This window comes from Cryptomeria japonica, chromosome 5 (assembly GCF_030272615.1).
Source record: "Cryptomeria japonica chromosome 5, Sugi_1.0, whole genome shotgun sequence".
NCBI classification, from domain to species: Eukaryota; Viridiplantae; Streptophyta; class Pinopsida; order Cupressales; family Cupressaceae; genus Cryptomeria; species Cryptomeria japonica.
In genome coordinates, this window is record NC_081409.1 from 98,645,246 (window position 1) to 98,661,835 (window position 16,590).

The window sequence follows — 16,590 nt, forward strand, 5'->3', positions numbered from 1 at the left end:
CTTAATTCAAACTTCAAGTTCGCACTCCCCTTTGAAGATGTTTCGCACCACCTTTGGATAGAAACTCGCACTTCTTTTTTATGAAATTCGCTCCACTTTTGCCTTCTCCAAATCGCATATGAGAGATGATAAATGATGATGTGAAAAATGAAATAAACACCTTCCTTTATAGGCGCTCACCTTCATATTGACCCTAGGCCGACTTTGGTGAATAAGGCAAATTTAAAATAAACTTAAAGGCCGACCCTTGTAAAATGAAACAAATTTTAAATCAAGCGCCCCATTTTTATTTATAATTAATTAATTTAATGCCTATAATTTTAAATAAACTCGATTTTTAAGAGGCAAAAATTAATTAATAAAGGCCCATGCGCTAATTTTAATTGGATTTCAAATTTATCGATTTTTCCTAGCATTTAATAAAATCTAAAGAATGTTTTAGCGCCAAATTTGAAAGAGGTAAGGACACAAACCTATCGCTCTGGTCCCTGACTGAGGGACAGGAGCGAACTTTATGCTCTAGCCAACATTCTTCGTTCTGTAACCTTTGTTTCTTGTTCATTGCCTTCCAAATGATATCCTTGATCTTGTGTATCTTTGCCTTGTCATGATTTTGAAGGGAAATGAATGATTTAATGAAAATCGCCCTAGTCCCTTGATGAGGGACAGGAGCGATCTAGGCTCTGGACTCAATTTGATCACCCTTCGACGTTTAACTTCTTTGCATATCATTTTCTTAAGACACCTTAGACCTTATGCAACCTTATACAACCTTGACTTGGCGTGATTTTTGAAGGATTTGAGTGATATGATGATTATCGCCCTGGTCCCTGACTGAGGGACAGGAGCGAATTTGTACTTTCAAGCTCAACTACACCTTGCCAACTTCCAAATTTATCTTCAACGGTCTAGTTTCACCCTCCTTTCTTTCACCTTTGGCTTGGAAATCATTCAAACTTGGCAAGAAATTCATCTAAGACAAAAATCGCTCTGGTCCTTCAGTGAGGGACAGGAGCGCCCAGGCCAATATAGGTCTCATTTGGTGTCCTTCAATCTTCAATTTTGTCTTCAACGAATCCGTTACATCGTCCTTGCTTGCCTCAAACTTTAAACTTGCTTGCTTTTTGCCCAAAACATGCCTCATGAGGAATTTCGCTCTGGTCCCTGGGAGAGGGACGGGAGCTATCACTGAACTTCGCCCTGGTCCCTGACTGAGGGACAGGAGCGATTTTTCATTTTGGTCCATTTTTCTTTCACGAAGGCACTTCAAGTTATATTCAACTGATGAAATGTATCCCCTTTGACCTCCTCAAATCGCGAAACCACTTAAATCTTGCAAGGATAATGCGAAATTGGAATTCAAGCTCCGGTCCTTCAGTGAGGGACAGGAGCGAATTTTGCTCTCTAGGCCAAATCGTTACAATTTTCATCAAAAAATGTCTTGGCTAAGGAAGATATCATCTTACTTCATGCTATGAATAAAAGTTAATGTCCAAAAAAGGTCTAAAATTGTGCATATAAAGAAAATCGCTCTGGTCCTTCAGTGAGGGACAGGAGCGAATTTGACCTTCTAGGCAAAAACTTCATCATTTCATTATTTTTGATCAAGTCTGGATGCTCTATCATGCTCATTTCGTCCTTCACCATGCCTTTGATGTCTCAATTCGTCCAAACACGGTCAGGAATGGCTCAAATAAGTATTATCGCCCTGGTCCCTTGGTGAGGGACAGGAGCGCTTCGCCTTGGTCCTCCTGAGAGGGACAGGAGCGAAATTCGCTCTGGATCCTTAGTGAAGGACAGGAGCGAAATTTGACTTTTCGAACTCTCTATCAGGATAATTTTTATGGAATATAACATTTCCCCGGACCAGGACCTCACTTTTCGAACTTAGCCAAATTTCAGGATCAAGACCTCACTCAAGCCGGACTTGCTACCCTATTGATCTCCCCGACAGCACTCAAAATGCAAAGGCCAACTAACAAAACCCTAAAAAACCTAAAGAACAAACCCTAAAAAGCAAAAAAGCAAGGGTCCCCATTTGCAATGGGGCGATGTGTGAAAACGTCACAACACTATGCCATTTCATTTCAAAAAGAAATGCCAAACTTGTATACACCTTCCCAGCTCATTCTCTGAAACTCGACTTTTGCTCAGAATGTGCGAATCTTATTTCTGCCTTGCAAAGATTTGCAAAGTGCCGAGTCTGTATTTTTTGACGCCTCAGTTGAAACTCGAGTATTAATCATGAAATGTGCGACTTCTTCTGTGTGATGTTTCTCTTTGTTTTGAACGCTCTCCTTCCATGATATAAAACTTAGCTTTTTAAGAAGTATTGTGCAATTTTACTTGGGTTAAATTTCACTTAAAAAAAAGGGTAAGCCGCGAACCTCATTTATTTGCCCTCCCTTTATACAATAAAACTCGCGATTTTGGATCAAAATGTGAGATTTTTTCATTTTACTTGAAACACCCCTTTTGAGAAATTCGAGTTTTGGTCCCTTAGTGTGTGAACTTTGGCTTTAGATCACCTAATGTCTTAACATGAAAATTGGCCTTTCTTATGCAAATGATCGACTTTGTCAAGCGCATTTTCACCTAATAAACTTCAGCCACTTTAGTAAAAAGGTGCGACATTGTTTTGTTTAAACGCCTCTTTTCACTTTGTTTTTTGAAAAAAACTCAGACATTTAGATAAAAATGTGTGAATTTCCCTTGCTTTTGTTTCAACTCTCTCAAAAATGTCGAATTTTACTTGGCTTTCTAATGCCTTTTGCCAAACTCGGCATTTTGACTTAGATGACCGAGCCTTTTCCTTGTTTTATAGACGCCAACACTACTTATCATGAAATTCGGGTATTTAGATAACAATGTGTGATTTTATCTCTTTCCCTCAACTTGGTTTTTAAACGCCTTGTTCTTAAAACTCAGCCATCTCAATCAAAAGGTGCGATTTTGGTTTGGTTTTAAACGCCGAACTTCAATTCTTCAAATGTCCCTCTCTTAGAGAAATACAAGCCTTGAGGGGAATTTGAGCACACTCAAGCTTCAGTGGCTTCTTTGAAATCTTGGCTTTCTAGGCGAAAAGTGAATTTTTAGGACTTGGGACTTTTCTGGTCAGTCTGAAACTCTGGGCTGAATCATTTTTCCAAGCTCAACTCTCTCATTGTTGCAATCTACTCCGCCTACTTACAAATATTCCTATGCAGGACCTCAACGAAGCAAACAACGAAAGGGGAGCAACCTATCGACGGGTAGTGTGTGCAAGGCACAATAGGTAGGAAAGGCGGTCTTGTTGGCCTAGGGTTGGATACCCTTGGGGGGATATTATTACTCTCAAAGTGATTAGTATTGGTTTCCCTTCCATAATTGCTGCTCATGTTTTGAACGACTCGAAGGAGGAACTGCTCACTCCTTTCATTCCTCTTGCTTTGATCCATGAGGGCTTGGGTGGTTTGCTCCATGAAAGGCCACAACTCATTGCTCAAATGTTCACCCATGTTGCTTGGTGCAGGATGGTTCGTAGGAGCAGTCCTTTTTCTTTCTCTTTCTAAAGCCCTTAAAGCCCTTTGACTGGTTTGCATCAACTATCTTTCACAAGATGGCAAGAAAGATGCCCTAATACCATTTGTAACGTCCCCTTTTTAAGGGCCCTAGCATTTGCCCTAGAATCACCATTGTAACAAATTAGAATTAGGGTTACATCTTTACCAAATAAAATCTCTTACAATAATGTTATCCTAGAATCAAATCCTGCAATCATAACATAAGAAACATATACACATATAATATATATCAATTATTAGGGTTAGTCCATGACACATGATAATCATATAATATCTTTAACATCATTTCAAACACATTAGGGTGTGGGAGAATAAGTATGGAAGGTCTGCCTGAAGCCTGTCATGACCTGTCAAGAATAACACTGTTGACAATTATATTGCTTAGGATCTCTCTAAAAAGAATATTCATTGGCCAACTAAGAAATATAATATGAACCTTGTTCACGGGCCAACCAATGATGTTAAGGCTAAAGATAAATATGGCTGAAGAACATCGATTATCAAGGCAGTGATTACTATGTTAAGTAAAGACAAAGAATTATAATTGTGATTAAATCAAGCGAATGTTCTAGCAATAACTCATTCAAAGGGAAAAATTAATAAGTATAGAAAGGCAGTGATTAAGCATAAGATTTCTAAACAAATGGTCATGTCTATTTAGGAGGACATTTCAATGTAAAGGGATGCGCCTCCCTTCATGTAAAGGCATACAGATATAAAGATGGGGAGCTGAAAAGAAAAAGCGGGACACATGGACAAAACAGGCAGAGGAAAAAGAGGCAACAAATAGAACATCAACAATCATCAAACAAAATATCTCTTTCTTGTATAGGTATATTTGTATGCTGGAAATTGCATGTTTGATTTAAAACATCTATGTGTAAACCCCCATCATGTATGAAAAGAAGGAGGTATATGGGAGAAGGGACTGCCATCTAGGTAGCGACCCCTATAAGAATTGGCTATGAAGGTAGCCATACAAGATCTAGAGGCAATGGAAAGCACAAGAACAAGAGAGAAATAATGTTACAAGAACAAACTATATTCTCATCAAAATGCAAAATAGTTGGATGAATAAACAATGTACATAAGTCTGCTTATATAGGCAAGGCAAAAGGAAATGAGAGCACACAATAATGACGTGTAGCTCAACGAAATGCAAGGGTGGGTAGTAGTTAGTTAGAACTCAACCACCCGACACAAATAACTATGCATCCTAGGAAAGGATAAGCCCACCTAAAGTGGAAATGCTCCAATTACTCCTATGCAATTCCCTAAGTAAGCTTAAGTAAAGTGTAATTATATCCTACGAGTTAAATAAGATAAATTAATTACACCGACACCCCCCCTTAAGTGCAACTTAGGGGAATGTAGACTCAAGCTAACAATGCAAGATGAGCCCCGACAACTAGACCATGATAGGTACCCATGTATAAATGCAATGCAATCTCTCACAAAGGGGGAAAGAGAGAAAAACCAAATGGGAAAAAATTCCCCCCCAAAAGAGAAATGAAAACACACAATGCTCTCAATGATGAATGAGAAGAAGAAAAGATCATGTGAGGAAAATGTCCCCCCCATAAGGGAGAAGAGGAAAGACCATGAAGCCCCCCCTCCATGTAGAATCCTTTGCAAGGATGGTCCAATGATGTTGAACAAAATTCTTCCCCGTTAGGAATAAGTAGAGCCAAGGTTACACCAAGAATGTCAAAGTGTGACAAAACTAGGTACTATTGTCAATGAAGAAAGATTGATGAATCACTTACTGTAATATGATAAATATCAGGCATGGAGACAACTTGTATGAGCATCAATTGAATACTCAAACTACATACATTCTCAATTGGAGACATGTACCAAGTCTCACAAGATAGTTCCTAATCTACTGAATACAAGAGGATTACATCAAATATGTCATCAATGACAAAGTACAAAGAGGTGTGGCACTTTATATTAGTGCGAGTACAACATAGCTCATGCAAGAGAATATAACACAACATAGTGCAAATATGGAAACATGAAGATGATGCCACCAAAGAAGCCCTGTAGAAGACTACAGATGAAGATGCCTCCGATGCCTCCGATTGAAATGATGCCAAGAAAATTGTAGGAGCAACTGGCCCCCCCTGGTTGTCGGTTGGAGGACGTTGCAATACAGGTAAGTAGGTGGAAGAAAATATGTGTTCCCAATTTTGCTTATTTATGAAAAATTATTTTTAAAAAACTTAATTAAAAGCTTAATAAAAACATTTATTAAAACTCATAAAAAACTATTAAAAATTAATAAAGAATTTTTTTTTTAATATTTGAAAAAAAGTTATTAAAAATAAAGTAACAAAACACACATTTTTTATATATTTCAATTAAAAAAATTTATTAAATAATAGTAATGAAGATAAATATATTTTTATTTTATTTTTCAACATTTTGAAAAAAAATGAAAAATATAATTAATAAAATTAAATTTTACTTTATAAATTTTATTAAAATTAAAAAGTTTATTTAAACTTTAACATTTGAAAAAAAATTAAAAAATAAAAGGGTCCGATAGGGCCTTGCCCTTGTCCTGGCCAAAGGCCATGGCAGGAGGTGGAACTTGTGGGTTGTTGCAGCTGCGTATCGCAACAAGGCCTGACAAGGAACTACCATGGCAAGTACCCTATCGGGTAACGGCTACAGTATGTAGTACCGTATGCAGTGCTCGACAAAAAATAAAAAACGATTTTATTTTTTTAATTTTTGAAATAATAAAATGAAAAATTGCCCAAACCAATATGATTTCAATAAAAAAATTAAAAAGAAACTACACATGCAGAAATTTTTTTTTTAATTTTTTATTTTGAAAATCGTACCTTCGATTTTGACGCATCCATACTAGCAAGCCAAGGAGGGGATTTTTTTTTCTCTGAGTAACGATGTCTAATTTGGGCGAATGAACAGGCGATCTTGGGATTCTCGAGCCTTCTAAGAAGGATGGAAATGTTGGATTTGGCCCAAAGTGCTCTAAAATTGTAGATCACTCCCGGTTTGGCAACCACCCTCCACCTTCAAACGGCTATAGATTTGGCCTCCGTTGTCGGATTTGGACGAAACAAAAGGCAATTTTGACTTTCTCAAACCTCCTCAATCCATTGGTTACCTCATATCTAACTCAACAAGCTCCAATTGTGATCTTCAATAGAAAGCCACAAAATGCAAAATCCAAAATTGTACCAAAATTCTCTCAAATGGTAAGCCAATGGCACTCTAAAAGCTATGATACCATGTAAGAATTGGCTATGAAGGTAGTCACCCAAGATCTAGAGACAATGGAAAGCACAAGAACAAGAAAGGATTAATATGTGACAAGAACAAATTGTATTCTCATCAAGATGCAAAATACTTGGATGAATAAACAATGTATATAAGCCTGCTTATATAGGCAAGGCAAAAGGAAATGAGAGCATACAATAATAACATGTGGCTCAATGAAATGCAAGGGTAGGTAAAAGTTAGTTAGAACTCAACCACCCGACACAAATAACTATGCATCCTAAGAAAGGATAAGTCCACCTAAAGTGGAAATGCTCCAACTACTCCTATGCAATTCCCTAAGTAAGCTTAAGTAAAGTGTAATTATATCCTAGGAGATAAATAAAATAAATTAATTACACTAACAACCTCGAATAAATGTCCATGTTGCCTGCCACTAGGGCCAAGAGGGCCAAAGTTCCACTCTTGGGCTTAGATGGGTCAATCAAGGAAACCCCATACAATCTCCTCCCGGACTTGGAGTGATGGATAATAACCTTAGAGATGAAGTATGCATAAGGAAAGCAAGTACAAGCACCCCACTAGGTAAGGACGAGTGGCTGTCCATGTTGCTTGCCACCAGGGCCAAGAGAGCCAAAGTTCCGCTCTTGGGCTTTGTAATGTCCCCTTCTCATTAATGCTCTTTTCAGTGGTCCATTAGCCTATTCCTGAGACCCGTAGGCTAGGTGGAATGAAGAATGAGGGTCTGGCATTGATGAAACAAGGACTTACTATTTTTAGTAAGTCAGGGAATGACCATTCTGGTGTTACTGTCCTACTGAGTTCTCCATGTTTTGCCTCTGGACGCGATGATCATGCTTTTCTGAGCATTAATTCTTGACTTACTATTTTTAGTAAGTGAGTGTGGCACAATTCTATTTTTGGCAGTAGACAGGGTTCTGATTCTGCAGCAGTTTGGTGGTTGTCCCAACTCAGTTTCATCCTAGCAGTGTTAATAATCAGTACCAGAGCCATATGCGAAATAATTGAATATTAATTCCTTATCCTAAGGTTAATATTTAATTAATTTGATTATTAACGACTGATTTATTATAAATTGGGATTAATGCCTATTTTTCCTAAGTTAGTGGCAAATTCATTTTTATTAGAGAGTTATCGAAATATTGAGGAAGATGATATATTTTTTAGAACTTATCTCTAATTTCGCCAAAAGTGGTTAACGTGGGTCCAAGTCTTGGGCATGAGGTTTGACTCTTGCTTTGGGCGCTACACTGGGTCCACATGAAGATGAAATGCGATGCAAATGGGAAGTGGAATTTGCATTTGAATTTGAATGGTGAGAAGTTATAAATAAGAGCCTTGGGCTCTCATTTGGGATATCTGGAAAATTTGTAAGGTTATGTTGCCGGTTTGGCGATAGAACTTGAGGCTTCGGAGTGCGTCTCCCTAGTGCTACCCGGTTTCGTACTTCAAATACAGTACCTAGTTGTGCATTGTATTCTTCTACATTCTCAGAGTTTGCCATAGACAGTTTGGTGTTGAAGTGATTCTGGAAACTTGCTGGTTTCGCCTGTGGCTAAAGCACATTTTTGCTCACACCTCTCTGCTGGAGCGACTGACATTATGGGTATCAGCCCTATCTTCCTTCCCAGTACTGGCGATAAACTTTGTAAGTTTATAGCATGTTTATTTAAGTTTTGAATTTCTTATGCCAAATCGAAATTCCTAGGCTAGGCGTGGGTTTTCTGCCTTGCATTGGGATGTGTGCAAATTAAATAAGGGTTTGTTTGGGGTGTTGTTTTGATCGGTTGCCATTGCATATGATGTACGGTGGGTTTGGGACTAGTTTGAGCTGATTTGGATGTAAAATGAGGGAGTTATGAGTATTTTGGCATTTCTCTAGGCTGCTGGTCTGTACTTTCAGCCTGCAAATTGGTTGTAACAGAAATTTATATCTTTATTGTAGAAATCTGCATTACTCTCCATCTATCATCTCTATTATTGTAAGGTTAGGTAGTAGTACTACTAACCAGTTCTATCTTTGTAATTCTCATCCCGCTGAATAAGTGGAAGAGGCTGGCTTGCCGCCTGATATGCAACAAATTTGTAATTTTCAGTCCTCTCGCTGAATAAGTGGTCGAGTGATAAGTTAATGCTATGGTCCTCTCGCTGAAATATGCGGTGGAGTGATTGTTTAATGTAATGTCCTCCCGCTGAAATATGCGGTAGAGTGATTGTTTAATGTAATGTCCTCCCACTGAAATACGCGGTAGAGTGATTGTACTTCAATTCCTTGTGGTTTCTCCTTGGTTGGTTTACCGCCAAGAGTTTGGTTTCTATCCTGCTGGATAAGCAGAAGGGGTTGGCTTGCCACCCATGCATTGTAATTTTCAGTTTGATTATTGCTGCTGACGATCCCCGGAACACCGTATGCTCTCACCCTCCCAGTCTGGGCTCTCGGTGAACAAAAGGTGGAAGGGTTCCCTTTCAGTTGTTCTGGTTTATTCCTCTAACCTTAACGAGTTAATTGTTGTGGATGAATTGTTATTGGTCTAAAAAAAATCAAAAAAATATTAGTGGGATATTACAGTGGTATCAGAGCTGGTTTTCTTGCCAGCCTGTGAGAGTCAGTGGGTTCAGAAGTCTCCATGAGTGACATAGACGTTAGATACTACAATAGAGAGCAGAAGAGACAACAGCTTCAGGTTCTGATAGTGCCGGAAGAGGATACTTTCTCAGAAGTACTGAGAAACAGAGGAAAGGATATTCATACTTCAGATTCAGTGGATTCAATGGCAGATAAGACTACAAAAACAAATGAGGCACCCGACAAGAAGGCAGAGAGGCAAAATCCAATGCCATGATTGACATGATGTCTTTACTGCTGGCAAAGCTCAACCAGAACGTTGTTGAGGTCCCTAATCAGCCCAACAATGGACCGGAAGCCAGCACTTCTAACACTCCTGTAGGCAATAGAAATGGGAGTAACAATGGAGGTTCAGCCCCAAGGCCTTTACAACCTGTCTTTTTGCCCAAAGAAGTACAACAAGCTGAAACAGAGATACCCACAACTGATGAAATAAGAAATAGCTACATGGAGTATGCTTCCCTTCCTGGTGAGATCCGAGATATCCTAACTCTGGATCAATTCATGAATCAGAAAATGAAAAGAGGAAGGAGGAATGACTACAAGTCTGCTGCCCCAAGAGATTTCCAGCAAGCTCTTGGAAGACTGACCTTAGCACACTTTGATGGGAGCGCTAAGAGTACTGCCAGAGCATGGGTACAAAAGTTGGACAATTACTTGTCCTTGAGACCGATGCCGGAGGAGGATGCCATCAAGTTTACTACCTTGCACTTGGATGGAGTGGCCCACGAATGGTGGTACCATGGGTTGGTCACCCTTGGTCACAACTTAGTCACTTCCTACGCTGATTTCACCAACAAACTAATTGAGAGATTTGACACCAGGGATCCAGAGGTGAAGTTTAGAGAACTTGCACAACTGAGGCAGCAAGGTTCCTTGGACACTTACGTGACTGAATTCCAAAACTTGTCAGTCATGGTGAGTAGCATCTCAGAGAAGCGACTAGTTGTCCTTTTCACTGAAGGACTTGAAGAACCATTGAGAGGATGGGTCAAAGCTTTTGATCCGGCCACACTGGCAGAAACTATTAAAAAATCTAGAAGTATGGAGTTGGCTGCCCCTAAAAGTAAAATTCAGTCCAACCCTTTCCCTTTCAGAAAGGATAAGAAGAAATTCACTAATCAGACCAAGAGGTTCCCTCTGCGAATGGATGATGGGCTCCGTCAAGAGCTCCGGAGAAAGAATCTATGTTATTCTTGCAGAGAACCTTGGGTTCCCGAGCATAGGTGCCATGGAAAGGGGAATTTGTATCAAATGGAATGCTATTCAGAAGATGGATCAGATTCTGAAATTTCAGAACAGCAGACTGAAATTGAGGACAGTGAGTATGAAGAGGCTCCCGAAGGACTTGGATTTGGGTCAGAAGATAGAGGAGTGGTTGCTCAACTTTCGAGCATTCACAAAAATGAGTCTTTCAGAGTTCGGGGTGTGATTGGAGAGCATCGTGTCATAGCTCTCATTGACACAGGTGCAACACACAACTTCATTGATGAAAGGATTGTTGCAAAAAAGGGACTAGTGGCAGAGGAAGTTGAGGGCTTCAAAGTCATGGTAGCAGATGGCTCCACTATATCCTGCAATAGAATGATTTCCAACATGTCTCTGAAGTTGGGGAATCATGAAATCAGAGATGATTTCTTTGTGGTAAGCATTGGAAGGACTGATGATGCAATCCTCGAGATTCAATGGTTGAGATCTCTTGGTGAGATCACACTAAACCTACAAACCATGGAGGTGAAATTCATGTCTGAAGGGAAGAAGGTAGTGTTGAGAGGAATGTCGCATGGGGGACTTAAAGTTGTATCCTTGAAAAGAATGGAAAGGCTGATCCGCCATAATCAGGTGGAGTGGGCAGCAGAGTGTTTGATAATGCCTTCCAATCCATTGGTGGATAAGGGCAGCTATTCCTCAAATAATTTAGCAATAGTCAAGGATAGGAGCAAGATCGTGGTAATGCCTTCAGAACAAAAACAAGAGCACCGAAATTATCCCAAAGACATCCAAGCCTTGATAACTAAGAGAAGCAAGGTGTTCGAAAACCCACCTCCTGGCAGACCTCCTGAAAGAGGTGCCGAGCACATTATTGAGCTTGAGGAAGGAGCTAAGCCAGTCATGACTACTCCTTACCGATACCCAAAAAAGCAGAAGGATGAGATTGAGAAAGCAATTCAGGAATTGCTTGACATGGGTTACATCCGGCCTAGCAAAAGCCCCTTTGCTTCGGCGGTTGTTTTGGTGAGAAAGAAGGATGGGACCATGCGCATGTGCATGGATTACAGAGCCCTGAATCAGATAAACATCAAGAATCGGTATCCTATTCTGAGGATTGATGAGCTCATTGATGAGCTACATGGGGCAGTGTTCTTCTCCAAGATTGACCTCAGATCGGGGTACCATCGGATTAGAATGAGAGCTTCAGATGTGGAGAAGACTGCTTTCAGGTGCCACTTTGGGCATTTTGAGTTCCTAGTCATGCCCTTTGGTTTGACTAATGCTCCTGCTACATTCCAGTCATGCATGAACAGAATCTTCCAAGAGCAGTTGAGGAAGTTTGTTTTGATATTTTTTGATGACATCCTAATATTCAGCAGATCTTGGAAAGAACATCTTCAGCAGTTGGATGAAGTGTTGGGCATACTAGAATCTGAATCCCTGTTTGCCAAGGAATCCAAATGTGAATTTGGGATGGAAGAGTTGCTCTACCTTGGTCACATCATCACTGCAGGTGGTGTGAAGGTAGACCCTGAAAAGATTAGAGCTATCATTGATTGGCCTACTCCCGAAAACATAACACATCTGAGAGGATTTTTGGGATTGTGTGGATTCTATCGGAGATTTGTAAAGGGATATTCTCAGTTGGCTGCCCCCCTTACAGATCTTACCAAGAAAGGGGCTTTTGAATGGTCCGAAAAGACACAGACAACATTTGAGCAGTTTAAGAGGATCATGAGCTCCTGCCCAGTTTTAGCATTGCTCGATTTCACCAGGCCATTTGAGCTACAATGTGATGCATCTGGAGAAGGTGTTGGTGCGGTCCTCATGCAAGATAAGCACCCTATAGTTTTTGAGAGCAGAAAGTTGAGAGGTCCTGAGAGACTATATTCTATTTATGACAAGGAAATGCTTGCCATAATGCATGCACTTGCAAAATTCAGACAATATCTGGTGGGGAGCAAGTTCATTGTTAAGACTGATCACAACAGTCTTAAACACTTCATGCATCAGAAGGATCTGAATGAGAGACAACAGAAATGGGTGAGTAAGCTACAAGCTTACAACTTCGATATTGAGTATGTTAAAGGAAAAAACAATGTGGTGGCAGATGCCTTATCCAGGAGACCCCAGTTAAGCTCACTCTGCGAGCTTACTGCTGGTTGGAGAGAGTTATTGCTTGCTGATTATGCCAAAAATCAATTTGCAATCAGCCTTATAGAAAGTACTTTTCATGATGAAAGGTACAAATTGGTTGAGGGATTGATACTGTACAAGGGAAGAATCTTCATAGTACCTGAATCTAAGTTAAAAGAGAAGATTTTGAAGACTTTCCATGATATCCCCCTTGCTGGTCACCAAGGTTATTTCAAAACATACAGGCAGATCCGGGAGAGATTCTCTTGGAAGGGGCTTAAAAATGATGTTTTGAGGTACATTAAAGAGTGTCATACATGTTAGAAGAACAAAGACGAGCACACTCTACCAGCTGGTTTGTTACAATCCTTGCCTATTCCCAGTCAAAAATGGGAAAGTATTTCCATGGATTTCATCACGGGGTTGCCCCAGGCTCAAGGGAAGGATAGTATCTATGTGGTGGTGGACAAACTTACAAAGTTTGCTCACTTTTTCGCCATCACCAGCTCTTTTACAGCAGCTCAAGTTGCTGAAGTGTTCTTCCGGGAGGTGTTCAGATTGCATGGTTTACCAAAGAACATTGTGAGTGATAGGGACAGCAAGTTCCTAAGTGCTTTTTGGCAGGAGATTTTCAGATTGTGTGGTACTGTGCTCACTCCAAGCACCAGTTATCACCCTCAAACTAATGGGCAGACCGAGATAGTGAATAAGTGGTTGGAAGGTTATCTTAGAAACTATGTCTCGGAGAAGCAGAATACTTGGGTGAGATGGCTTCACCTAGGGGAATATTGTTACAATTCTTCCTATCACATTTCCATTTGGATGTCACCATTCATGGCACTATATGGTTATGAAGCTCCTAGCTTCGCAGACTTGGTATTTGGTGATAGCAGAACCCCTCAGGCAAAGGATATGATGCAGCAAAGTCAAGATATTCTGAGAATTTTGAGGGACAATTTCCAGCATGCACAAAATTAGCAGAAGTTGTATGCTGATCAGCAACGTATTGAGCGCACCTTTGAGGTGGGCGACATGGTTTATTTGAGGCTCCAGCCCTACAGACAGTCTACTCTCAAGAAGAGAGGGGTTGAGAAATTGAAGCCTCGATTCTATGGGCCTTTCAAAGTCAGCAGAAGGGTTGGAGAAGTGGCTTATGAGTTGGAATTACCAGCAAGCAGCAGGATCCATAATGTATTTCATGTGTCTCGCCTTAAGAAGGCATTGGGACATAATGTTGTTGCTTCAGCTGAGTTACCTCCACTTGATGAGGAGGGACAGTTGGTTTTGATTCCAGAAGCTATCCTTGAAATCAGGGAACGAACCTTGAGGAGAAGAGTGATCAGGGAATACTTGATCAAATGGAAGAATCTACCAGCAAAGGATGCTACGTGGGAAAATGATGAGATTTTATTGCATCCAGCCTTACAATTGCTTGAGGACAAGCAATTTTGGGGAGGGCGGACTGTAATGTCCCCTTCTCATTGATGCTCTTTTCAGTGGTCCATTAGCCTATTCCTGAGACCCGTAGGCTAGGTGGAATGAAGAATGAGGGTCTGGCATTGATGAAACAAGGACTTACTAATTTTAGTAAGTCAAGGAATGACCATTCTGGTGTTACTGTCCTACTAAGTTCTCCATGTTTTGCCTCTGGACGCGATGATCATGCTTTTTTGAGCATTAATTCTTGACTTACTATTTTTAGTAAGTGGCAGTGTGGCACAATTCTATTTTTGGCAGTAGACGGGGTTTTGATTCTGCAGCAGTTTGGTGGTTGTCCCAATTCAGTTTCATCCTAGCAGTGTTAATAATCGGTACCAAAGCCATATGCGAAATAATTGAATATTAATTCCTTATCCTAAGGTTAATATTTAATTAATTTGATTATTAACGATTGATTTATTATAAATTGGGATTAATGCCTATTTTTCCTAAGTTAGTGGCAAATTCATTTTTATTAGAGAGTTATCGAAATATTGAGGAAGATGTTATATTTTTATTTTTAATAACTTATCTCTAATTTCGCCAAAAGTGGTTAACGTGGGTCCAAGTCTTGGGCGTGAGGTTTGACTCTTGCTTTGGGCGCTACACTGGGTCCACATGAAGATGAAATGCGATGCAAATGGGAAATGGAATTTGCATTTGAATTTGAATGGTGAGAAGTTATAAATAAGAGCCTTGGGCTCTCATTTGGGATATCTGGAAAATTTGTAAGGTTATGCTGCCGGTTTGGCGATAGAACTTGAGGCTTCGGAGTGCGTCTCCCTAGTGCTACCCGGTTTCGTACTTGAAATACAGTACCTAGTTGTGCATTGTATTCTTCTACATTCTCAGAGTTTGCCATAGACATTTTGGTGTTGAAGTGATTCTGGAAACTTGCTGGTTTCGCCTATGGCTGAAGCACATTTTTGCTCACACCTCTCTACTGGAGCGACTGACAATTATGGGTATCAGCTCTATCTTCCTTCCCAGTACTGGCGATAAACTTTGTAAGTTTATAGCATGTTTGTTTAAGTTTTGAATTTCTTATGCCAAATCGAAATTCCTAGGCTAGGTGTGGGTTTTCTGCCTTGCATTGGGATGTGTGCAAATTAAATAAGGGTTTGTTTGGGGTGTTGTTTTGATCAGTTGCCATTGCATATGATGTACGGTGGGTTTGGGACTAGTTTGAGCTGATTTGGATGTAAAATGAGGGAGTTATGAGTATTTTGGCATTTCTCTAGGCTGCTGGTCTGTACTTTCAGCCTGCAGATTGGTTGTAAGAGAAATTTATATCTTTATTGTAGAAATCTGCATTACTCTCCTTCTATCATCTCTATTGTTGTAACGGGTTAATTGTTGTGGATGAATTGTTATTGTTCTAAAAAAAATCAAAAAAAAGTTAGTGGGATATTACAGGCTTAGTGTGGGATGGCTTTGGGCGGACCTACCGTACTTCTTCTCCCACACCCTAATGAAGTTATAGATATTATATGAATATCACATGTTATGGACTAACCCTAATGATGGATATATATTATATATGTGTCTATGTTTCTTATGTTATGATTGCAAGATTCAATTCCAAGATCACATTATTTGAAGAGATATTTTACTTGTTAAAGATGTAACCTTAACCCTAATTTGTTGCAATGGTGATTCTAGGGCAAACACTAGGGTAATTAGGAAGGGGACATTACAATTTTCCTCTATTGAACTGGACAGATATTGGAAGTTTCTATATATATATATAGCCACATTTGTTTTTCATATAATTTCAAAACCAAGAGGTATTTTACTGTTTGGTTTTTCATTTAATAAACTCTTTCAGCCTTTCTTTTTATTGGAAAAATATTTTGTTATACCATTGCCAACAAAATAGGGATAGACTATAGTGATCCCCTAATAAAAATATAATTTCTTTATAATTACATGAAAGTTGCTTAAGTTCATCTTATATAATTAACTCTATTTTTTAGAGGAATAACCCAAATAAATTCTTGTGTTACGATGGCAATCTATTGCATACTTGTTGATTAAGGGATTCTACGAGAAACAATCAATAATTATTACATATGAAACACCCTATAAACTGGAGAAGTTAAGAAAATGGTATAACAAGGCTCAATCAATCACTTGATCACATTATTAATATTCTAAAACATTGCACTCAAATTGCTATTCATGTGGATTTCTGATTCTCATTTCAATCAATACAATAATTATGTTTTAGATATTTAAAAATATGACTTAAATGTGAAACAAATATAATCATTGGATAAAAAATGGTTAAGTAAAGAGCAT

General features: G+C 39.4%; 1 protein-coding gene across 2 annotated transcripts in view; it reads right to left on the reverse strand.

Annotated features, from left to right (window-relative positions):
• LOC131067765 (protein LPA3) overlaps positions 1-16,590 on the reverse strand; it is a 268,122-nt gene that overhangs the window by 122,956 nt on the left and 128,576 nt on the right. The gene's annotated exons all lie outside the window — the stretch shown is intronic.